The following is a 10,764-nucleotide window of genomic DNA, read 5'->3' on the forward strand; positions in this document are numbered from 1 at the left end:
TCCTTGAAAGAGCGGAAATGGGTTTAGAGACCTTACAAGTGATGTTTATGTGACATGTAGATAGAGGTGAAGGTGGTGGCAGAGGTAGGGTTCCACAAACACAGTGCCCAGCGAAGAGGTTATCATGGTGGTCGGTGTCGTGGTGGCTATGGTCGTGGTTAAGCAGGACATGACTGTCGTGAAATATTGTTTGTTTATTCCTGAATAGCACCCATCGATTGAACCTTGTAAAATGCGATGCCATCAGTAATGTTTAGGGGATTTAAATCGATAGGGATATTATGGTTAGTAATAATGAAATAACTAGATAAAAGGAAATTCAAATTATACTAATAAAGGTCTTTTAAGAAAATGATAAGTAAAGACAAAAAATGCAAAAATAAAAATAAAATAAAAAGAAAAACAAATCAAAATATACATGGACTCAAAAGTCCTCATCGCAGCTGGATCTTGAGGTGGTGGTGCTGGAGGCGATATGTGAAAATGTTGACAATTTTTTTTGTAGAGTCGCCTCGATGCTGTCGAATCGCTGAGTGCAATATTGCTCAAAGCAATGAAGGTGGTCAGAGATGTCAGACAGTGAAGCTACCGCATGAACTGGTCGGTGAGTCGGTGGTGGCTGATAAGGTAGGTCCTCCTGAAATGCAGGGATATCATCGGGAATATCCTCGGCGTCATCCTCATCAATAGCTCGTGCAAGTCGGTACTAAGGAGGGTCAAACCAATGATGACACTCAATCATTCGCATAGGCAGCATACTTTAGATGCCCTATGGGGACATTTGGCTAATGAGAGTGAGCGATGAAGACTGCACCACTGTATTCAGGAGCCCAAAATATCGCGTTAGACGGGTCACATATGGGCCCATGCTGATGACTCCCTTTCAGTTTCATTTTGTCTGATGGCGAAAGGCAAGGGCGACGAAGTATACGAGATAAAAAATGTACCCTTGCCTTATGCTCCACAGGAAGTATGTGTCGTGAGTGTTGACGATGCTAGTGCTCTCTCGCCTTTCCATTAATGTGTGTGCCAAAAGGGCATGGAGATAGCGTAGAGTTAGAGCTAAAGCTGATGCTTTTGAACTGCTAGGATCATAAATGCCTGTAGCAGGCATGAGGTCTATCCAACATGATGAAGGTGAATGATGGATGTGGCGGTGGAGTGGGGAAAATTGTCGGCCTCCATGAATTCATCTGTATTGAGTCCCAAGGCAGCTCCAAATTCAGGAACACTCAGATGCCGTACTAGACCGCCAAGGCAGAATTAGACTGGTCCTGGGTCGTCATGCTCCGTAATTACTATCTATAACTGGAAGGTCGAGCCAAGATCCAAGGTGAACTCAAAAAATGTTGGCTCGATGATATCAAAGAAGCGGTCCCACGGAACGATGGCAAGGAGGGCCTGAACCGAATCAACTAGGTGGACCTGCTCTAGTGTGGCCCAATCGATGCAACGCCCCACACCAAAGGGTCCGGCACGTAGGATCTAAAATAATTCCTCCTAGGGCCTTGGTGGAAATTGGAGGAATAGATGTCATATCTCAGTGGTGGGACCCGAGGAAGATGTCGCTCCTTTTCACTTTTTTGAGGCAGGAACTGTAACTTTCTTGCCTTTTGGGTTCATCATGATGTCTACAAACAAAAACACAAGACTCGAGTCAACATAGAAACAAAGCGAGTAAGAACAAACATCTAAATGCAACATAATCAGGCAAACAAGAGAAGTAGAATCGTAATGACTAGCGGAGAACTAACTAATGGAGTCCTAAATATGTATAAGCATGATACAAATTAACTCAATCAAAGCAAATGACCCAAAAAAGAAAAAAAAACTATGCAGCATATAACAAACGTTCAAAACGTTCTTAAGCAGCAAATCAATAAAAATTGAAACTAAGCAAGAATCACAAATGTCAGTAAAGTATTAGTACATAAAAATGATATAGAATAGTGATAAGGAAATATAGGTAATAATAGTAAACAAATTAAATAAAATAAATGAGTAAAATAGTATAAAAATGTTAGAAGTGCAAGGGAGGAAATCGAGAGTGGTGAGGTTGGCGGAGTCGTACGGCGACGCGTGGTGGTCGGAGGAGGAGGGGAAAAAGAAGGGAGAAAGGAGAGAAGGGAGAAAGAAAAATGGAGAAAGAGGATGGGGGTAAAGAAAATAAGGAAGCAGTGGGAAGAAGAAGGGAAAAGAGAAAAAGGAAAGAAAAGTGAAGAAAATGAAGGAGAAAGAGGGTGGCTGGTTGGAGAAGATGATGAATAGTGAAGGGAAATGAGAAGAAATTAGGGTTAAGGGGGATAAAAAGGGGACATAGTCGTGTAGGCCCCGTTTTGAGCCACACGGCCGTGGCTCACGCCCGTGTGGTATCCTCCCAGCCCTGGTTTTTCGTGAACTCGCAGTTAGTGTCGCACACGGTCCTTTAGACATGCCCGTGTCCTCAGGTCGTGTGGTGCGTACGGTCCCGTCGCACGGCCATGTGCACATTCGTTCGCTTCTCCCACGCCCATGCTTGGTATACCACGCCTGTGTTCATGAGTTATGCTTTTCAACTCATGATTTAAGTCAGTGTTGCACACGGCCCATGGATACGCTCGTATGTCTAGGTCGTGTGGCCCATACAGCCGCATCGCACGGCCATGTGGTACTCCCTTCATTTCGTCCACGCCTGTGGTAAGTCTAACACACCTTGCCAATTAATCAGGATTGTGCACGGCCTTCAAGTACGGCCATGGCATCAGCCTGTGTTCTGTTCTGACTTTATTGAATAGTTCGATCTTTGGGGAAGTTCTCACACGGCCTCGTGCACGCTGTGTTAAAGGCGGTGTGGCTCATTGGCATTTTATCGCAGCCTGTGTCTCTGCTGATTTATTTGGAAAATTAAAGTGCAGTTTCAACACGGCTAAGGGATATGCTCGTGTCCCTTAGCCGTGTGGCACACACGGCCATGTCGCACGGTCGTGGCTATTTATCACAACCCGTGTGTCATCCTATTTTGGGGAAAATATTTGCCCTGTTTTAGCACGGCCATGGCCACGCCTGTGTTTCCTACCTGTAGGGATCCCACGGCCTAAAGCACGCCTATGTGCTAGGCCGTGTGTGCCAAGAATACTTGCAGTTAGATTGTAAAACAAAAGGAAAAATAAACTAAGTTATTTAGTGGGGTTAGTGCTCGGGTTACCTCTCGAGACGCGCTTATTTAAAGTCTAAGCTCGACTTTACCTTGTGGGAATGTTAGGCGAGTTCGCGGAGCCGTAGCTCCTCTTTATTGTCTTTAAAATCCTCACCGTTATAAAGTTTAAGATGATGTCTATTTACCTTAAAAGTGCCTTGGGTTGGGTGACTTACCTCTACCGTGCCATATGGAAAGACATTTTGGACTAGGAAAGGACCTGACCATCGTGATTTAAGCTTTCTAGGGAACAATTTGAGCCTTGAGTTGTATAATAGGACAAGATCTCCAACTTCAAATTACTTGTGCTGCTTTAGACGAGTATCATGGTGGCGCTTTGTTGCTTCCTTGTATAATCGTGAGTTCTCATAGGCATTAGCTTGCCATTCCTCTAATTCGTTCAGCTGCATCAATCTCTTTTCACCTGCGAGTTTGAGATCAAAGTTCAGAAATTTTATAGCCCAAAATGCTTTGTGTTCTAGTTCAAACGGTAAATTACAACTTTTCCCATAAACAAGTCTATAAAGAGACGTTCCTATGGGGTTTTAAAAGCAGTTCTATAGGCCCATAAGGCATCATCTAGTTTCTTTTCCCAATCATTCCTATTTGACTCCACAGTCTTTTCTAAAATGCGTTTAAGTTCTTAGTTGGCGACTTCGACTTGTCCACTAGTTTGAGGATGGTAAGGGGTAGCTGTTCTGTGGTAAACTCCATATTTCTTAAGGGTTTTATCGAATTAAGCATTACAGAAATGAGTGCCCGTATCACTAATAATTGCTCTAGGTGCTCCAAATCAAGAGAAAAGTTTTTTAAGGAACTTTACCACTACTCTAGCATCATTAGTAGGTAAGGTGTGACAGCCCTAAAGTGACCCTAGTCGGAAAGCGGTCTCGGGACCGCTAGACCGAGTCACCAAATTATTTGAATGTGATAATTATTGCCTAAAATATGTGAATATAAATGTGTGAAAGTTTTAATCTTCGATTTAGTTAATTGCATGTGAATTTAGTTGATAGGACTTATGTGAGAAAATTTAGAAATGTGCTAGGCAAATGCAAGTGGCCTAATAGTGCATGTAATCAAAGGGGTGGACTTGCATGTCAATTTCCCCCCATTTAAGTACTAGTGGCCGGCCATGACAAGGGATGATGGGCAAAACATGTCATGAAACATGTTGTGTTAATGGAAAAATAAAATAAGAAGCATGGGCAAAACATGTCATGAAACATGTTGTGTTAATGGAAGAATAAAATAAGAAGCATGGGCAATAAACTAATAAGAAATTGAAGGAAGAAAAAAAAGAGAAAAAAATGTGTTCATCATTCTCATGCATGACCAAAAAAAAAAAAGAAGAGAAAAGCTCTCATGTTGTTCTTGGCCGAATAGGAGAAAGAAAAAGAAGGAAAAAGAGCTTTGAGGAAATCGGCTATGGTGGTTTGATAGACTAAGGTATGTTTGATGATGTTCCATGAGATGCATGCATGTTTTAGTAGTTAGCTTGAGTTCTAAATAGCCCATGGTTCAAATCTTTACTATGTCATGGAGATGATATTCGGCCAAGGTGGATTGGTGTTGATATCATTAACATGCTAAAAGTGAAGCTTTGTAATGGTGCATGTGATGGTGGATTGATGATTCTTGAATCTTCTTTTTAGCATTTTTGAGTGAGACATTAAGTTCTTTGTTTAACCATGGCCAAAAATTGAAATGGTATGGTGTTGTGATGCAATCGGCCCCAACATAGACATGTATGTTCGGCCACATGAATAAGTACATAAGTTATGTGTATGTTCGGCCATAGGTAGCCTATTGATGGCTTTAGCTTGACTTAGAAAATTCGGCTAAGGGGAAATATTAGCTAGTATGTTGAATTCGATTCGTGATTTCGTACATATGTGACTCTAGTGTCTAATGTATATATGGGCTAAGTACCTTGAGCTTCTCTTTTGATGTTCGAATGAATTGTATTAAATTGCTTGATGTGATTAAAAATGTGTATGACCATTGTGTATTTGAGCTAAAAGGTGGCCATATGACCTATCAAACTCCTTGTCATAATCGGCCATAAGCTAGCAAAATGAGACTTTAATGAGTTAAATTTGTTTGAATTAAGCTCAAGAGCAAAGGGGAACTAAATCCGATAAAGGGAAGGAAAAAGTGGTCGAATAGCCGTCGAAACCGTTCGACAACATCCGAGGTAAGTTCTTGAGTAATAGAGCTTAAATTATGATTTGATTAGACCATGTTTTAAGCAAATCAAAATCATGCTCCTTGTGTGTGGCTATTGAGCCGAAATTGCAAGAGTGATAAGTGTCTTGTGTTTGAGTTTTGCTAATGAAAATGAAATACGAATGTGTCATGATTTATTGTTAAATGTGCATGGTTATTCGAATGATGTCCGGGCTAAGTCCCGAAGGCTTTGTGCTAAGTGACCATATTCGGACTAAGATCCGAAGGCATTTGTGCGAGATACTAATTTCGGGCTAAGCTCGAAGGCATTGGTGCGAGTTACTAAATCCGGGTTAAGTTCCGAAGGCATTTGTGCGAGTTACTAAATCCGGGTTAAGTCCCGAATGCATTTGTGCGAGTTACTATAACCGGGCTATGTCCCGAAGGCATTTGAACGAGTAGCTATATCCGGTTAAATTCTGAAGGTACGTGATTTGGGAATGAACGATCTTGCTGTAAAAATTTCAGTTAATACGCTTGTAACATCCCAACATTGAGGTATGTTTCGTATGTGCTTTGAATTAGTTGAGCCCTTACAAATAAGTATTCGCTCAGTTGATAAATGAGCTACCGGCCTTTGGCTAAGTTGATCTTTGTGTATGAATATAAGGGTTGGTAATGTGAAGTAAGTATGATACTGAAAATTTGTGCATATGAAATTATCTGTTTAGCTACATGAATGCTATACTTTTGTTGTGCTGGAATCCCTTGCTCAAAACTTACTAAGCATAAATTGCTTACTCCGTTTCTTTGTTTCTCTGTTTTATAGATTTTGGCTCGTCAGCTATCGGACTCGGGATTTTTGGAAGTCGAAGTCTCCCACACTATCAAAGCCCCCTTTTGGTACAATTTTGGTTGAACTTCGAAATGGCATGTATAGGACTACCCTTTTTGTTGTGGGTCATGGACCCTTTGGATTTGTATAATTTTGGATAGCCATGCGAAAATGGCTTATATACGTTTGAGCATAATGTTATACTCATTTGGTATGGATCTGCTTAACAAGGATTGGCCATGGGAATGGTTAATCACTATCATAATTTGTGCTATTTATGCTAAAAGGGCTAGTTGAATCATGGAAACTATGAAATAGGTAAAGTCTACCTTAAAGGCAGATGCTGACAGCAGCAGTGATGTAGATTTGGAAAATCACTAAAAATAGTAGGAATGGAATTAAATAGTGAATAAATTATGCAAACGAACCTTGATGAATCTATTTTCATAGGAAAGTAACGAAACGTTCATATGAACAGTATATTATGAGATGCTAAAGTTTTCGTGAGACAGGGTCAGAACGGTTTCTGGATTCCCTGTTCCGACTTTGGAAATTCATTATAAATTAACCAGAGATAATTAGAAGTCATGCCATATATGAATAGATTCCTTTTTGAGTCTAGTTTCTATAGAAACAAACGGCATCAGTATTTAAGCCCTGTACAGGGAGATATCCAAGTCGTAATGCGTAAAGGTCAGTGTAGTCAATCCCTGTAACATGGGAGACTTTGACTAATAAACTGTACTAATTGGCCCGACCAAAAATTCTAGAAAAAAATTTGTAGATGCATATGTGAGTCTAGTTTCAGGGAAAAGTCACGAAGCTGATTTTCGAGTTGTGAAACTCAAGATATGATTTTTAAGGTGACAGTGACGCAGTTAGCCAGCTTGCCTGGAAAATTTAAAATGGATTGTGCAAAGAAGTGATTTAAGTCTGCAAACCCCTCGTGTCCGACTCCGGCGACGGACTCGGGTACGGGGTGTTACATAAGGCTTGGGCTTCCACCCATTTAGACATATAATCAATGACTACTAATATGTATTTATTCCCAAATGAGCTAGGGAATGGACCCATGAAATCAATACCCCATATATCAAATATTTTACATGAAAGCATGTACGTTTGAGGCATTTCGTCATGTTTAGAGATATTACCTGTTCGTTGGCATTTATCACAAGAAGTAACATACCTGTTGGTGTCTTTGAATAGTGTGGGCTAATAAAAACCTGATTCGAGTGTTTTATGTGCGGTCTTAGTCCCACTATAATGTCTTCTAGTCGGTCTTAAGTGGCAATGTTCCAATATCTTCCTTGCTTCTGACTTCGTGACGCATCTTCTAATAACTTGATCTGCACATATACGAAACAAAAAAGGATCTTCCCAAAAATAGTTTTTCACATCAGTAAAGAATTGTTTCTTTTGCTGATGTGTCAACCCTTTTGTTGTAACATTAACAGCTAAATAATTTACGATGTTTGCAAACCAAGGTACCTCCGAATCAGATATGGCAAAGAGTTGTTCTTTAGGGAATGTGTCATTTATCTCGTGCTCATCAAATCCCTTGAGATGTGGGTTTTCTAATCTGGATAGATGATCTGCTGTAAAATTTTCTGCTCCCTTCTTATCTTGAATTTCTAGATCAAATTCCTGCAACAACAAAATCCATCTTATTAGTCGAGGTTTTGCATCTGTTTTAGTAAGCAGGTATCAAAGTGCTAAATGGTCAGTGTAAACGACAACTTTAGATAATATTAAATATGGTCTAAATTTTTCGAGTGCAAAAACCATAGCCAACAATTCTTTTTCAGTCATCGTGTAATATTCTTGCGCGGCTGTCAAAGTTTTGCTAGCATAATAGATCGATTGAAAGTGCTTGTCTTTTCGCTGTCCAAGAGCCGCACCTACTGCAAAATCATTCGCATCACACATTAGTTCAAAGGGTAAATTCCAATTAGGTGCAATTACAATCGAGGTATTAATTAATTTATCCTTAAGAGTGTTAAATGCTTCTAAGCATTCCTGACTGAAATCGAAAGGTACATCTTTTCCTAGTAAATTCATTAGAGGCTTAGCTATTTTAGAAAAATCTTTAATGAATCTTTTATAAAATCCTGCATGTCCTAAAAAGCTTCTAATAGCCTTAACTGAACTAGAGGGAGGTGGTTTCTCAATAGTTTCGATTTTCGCTTTATCAACATCGATCCCTTTACTAGAAATTTTGTGTCCTAATACAACCCCTTCATGAACCATGAAATGACATTTTCCCCAATTTAGCACAAGATTCGTTTCCTCACATCTCATTAGAAATCATTTTGAATTTTTAAGGCAAAGATGGAAAGAGTTATCGAATATCGAGAAGTCGTCCATAAATACCTCCATAATGTCTTCCACGAATTCATCAAAAATTGCCAACATGCATCGCTGAAAAGTAGCAGGAGCATTACATAAACCAAAAGCCATTCATCGATAAGCAAATGTACCTATGAACATGTAAATGTCATTTTCTCTTGGTCCTTAAGAGCTATTGAGATTTGGAAGTAACCAGAGAGTCCATTTAGGAAGCAATAATACATATGCCCAGATAATCTTCCAACATCTGATCAATGAATGGTAGGGGAAAGTGATCTTTTCTTGTGGCATCGTTCAACTTCCTACAGTCAATGCAAACTCTCCATCCCGTGACTATTCGCATTGGAATTAATTTATTCTTCTCATTGGCTATAACAGCCATGCCTCCTTTCTTAGGAACAACCTACATAGGACTTACCCAAGAGCTATCAGAAATAGGATAAATAATTCCAGCATCTAGAAGTACCTCTGCTTTCACAACTTCTTTCATATTAGGATTCATTGTCTTTGAGCTTGCATATAAGGTTTATATTCATCTTCCATTAAAATTTTATGTGTGCAAAAAGAAGGACTGATCCCTCTTATGTCAGAAATTTTCCAAGCTATGGCTCTTTTGTGCTCCTTCAACACTTAGAGCAACTGGTCCTTTTTAGTTGGCTGTAAATTTGAAGAAATAATCACTGGTAATGTGGAATTATTTCCAAGAAATGCATATTCTAAGTGATTTGGTAGTTGCTTTAATTCTAATTTAGGAGGTTCTTCAACAGAAGGTTTTAACTTTAATTCATTGTTTACCTCAATATCTTCATAGATCTTATGTCTCAATGAGGGCTCATTGGCATTTAGTTCAGCTTTTATCTTACTTATGGTAGAATCATCGTCATTTACCTCTTTTACTTAGGCAAGACATAGTTCCAACGTGTCCTTATGTAACACCCCGAACCCGAGACCGTCACCGGAGTCGAACACGAGGTGTTAACAGACTTTTAAAAAAATTTCCAGACACTACCAATCTGCGTAATAGTCGCTTTAAAAATCATATCTTGAGTTCAGAAACTCGGAATCCATTTCCGTAAATTTTCCCTGAAACTAGACTCATATGCCCATCTACATATTTTTTTATAGAATTTTTGGTTTGGCCAATTAGTACAGTTTATTAGTCAAAGTCTCCCATTTTACAGGGATCGACTACCCTGACCTTTGCGCATTACGACTTGGATATCTCCCTGTACAGGGCTTCAATACTGATGCCGTTTGTTTCTATAGAAACTATACTCAGAGAGGAATCTATACATATATGGTTTGACTCCTAATTGTCTCTGGTTAATTTATAATGAATTTCCAAAGTGGAACAGGAAATCCAGAAACTGTTCTGGCCCTGTCTCACAAGAACCTGAATATCTCTTAACATACTGTCCGTATGATTGTTTCGTTACTTTCCTATGAAAATAGATTCATCAAGGTTCGTTTACATAATTTATTCACTATTTAATTCCATTCCTACTATTTTTACTGAATTTCCAAATCTACATCACTGCTGCTGTCAGCATCTGCCTTTAAGGTAGACTTTACCTATTTCATAGTTTCCATGATTCAACAAGCCCTTTTTGCATAAGTAGCACAATTTATGATAGTGATTAACCATTCCCATGGCCAATCCTTGTCAAGCCTATCCACACCTCTCAATAACCATATCCATACCAAATGATTATAACATTACACTCAAACATATGTAAGCCATTTTCGCATGGCTAACCAAAATTATACAAGTCCAAAGGGTCCATGACCCACAACAAACGAGTAGTCCTATACATGCCATTTCGAAGTTCAACCAAAATTGTACCAAAAGGGGGCTTTGATAGTGTGGGCGACTTTGACTTCAAGATCCCGAGTCCGATAGCTGGAGAACCAAATCTATAAAACAGAGGAGCAATGAAACGGAGTAAGCAATTTATGCTTAGTAAGTTTTGAGCAAGGAATTCCAGCACAACAAAAGTATAGCATTCATATAGCTAAACGGATAATTTCATATGCACAAATTTTCGATATCATACTTGCTTCACATTACCAACCCTTATGTACATACACAAAAGATCAACTTAGCCAAAGGCCGGTAGCTCGTTTATCAACTGAGCGAATACTTATTTGTAAGGGCTCACTAAATTCAAGCACATACGAAACATACCTCAATGTTGGGATGCTTCTAGAGTATTAACTGAAATTTTTACAGCAAGAT

This window comes from Gossypium hirsutum, chromosome A10 (genome assembly GCF_007990345.1).
Source record: "Gossypium hirsutum isolate 1008001.06 chromosome A10, Gossypium_hirsutum_v2.1, whole genome shotgun sequence".
Taxonomy (NCBI): Eukaryota; Viridiplantae; Streptophyta; class Magnoliopsida; order Malvales; family Malvaceae; genus Gossypium; species Gossypium hirsutum.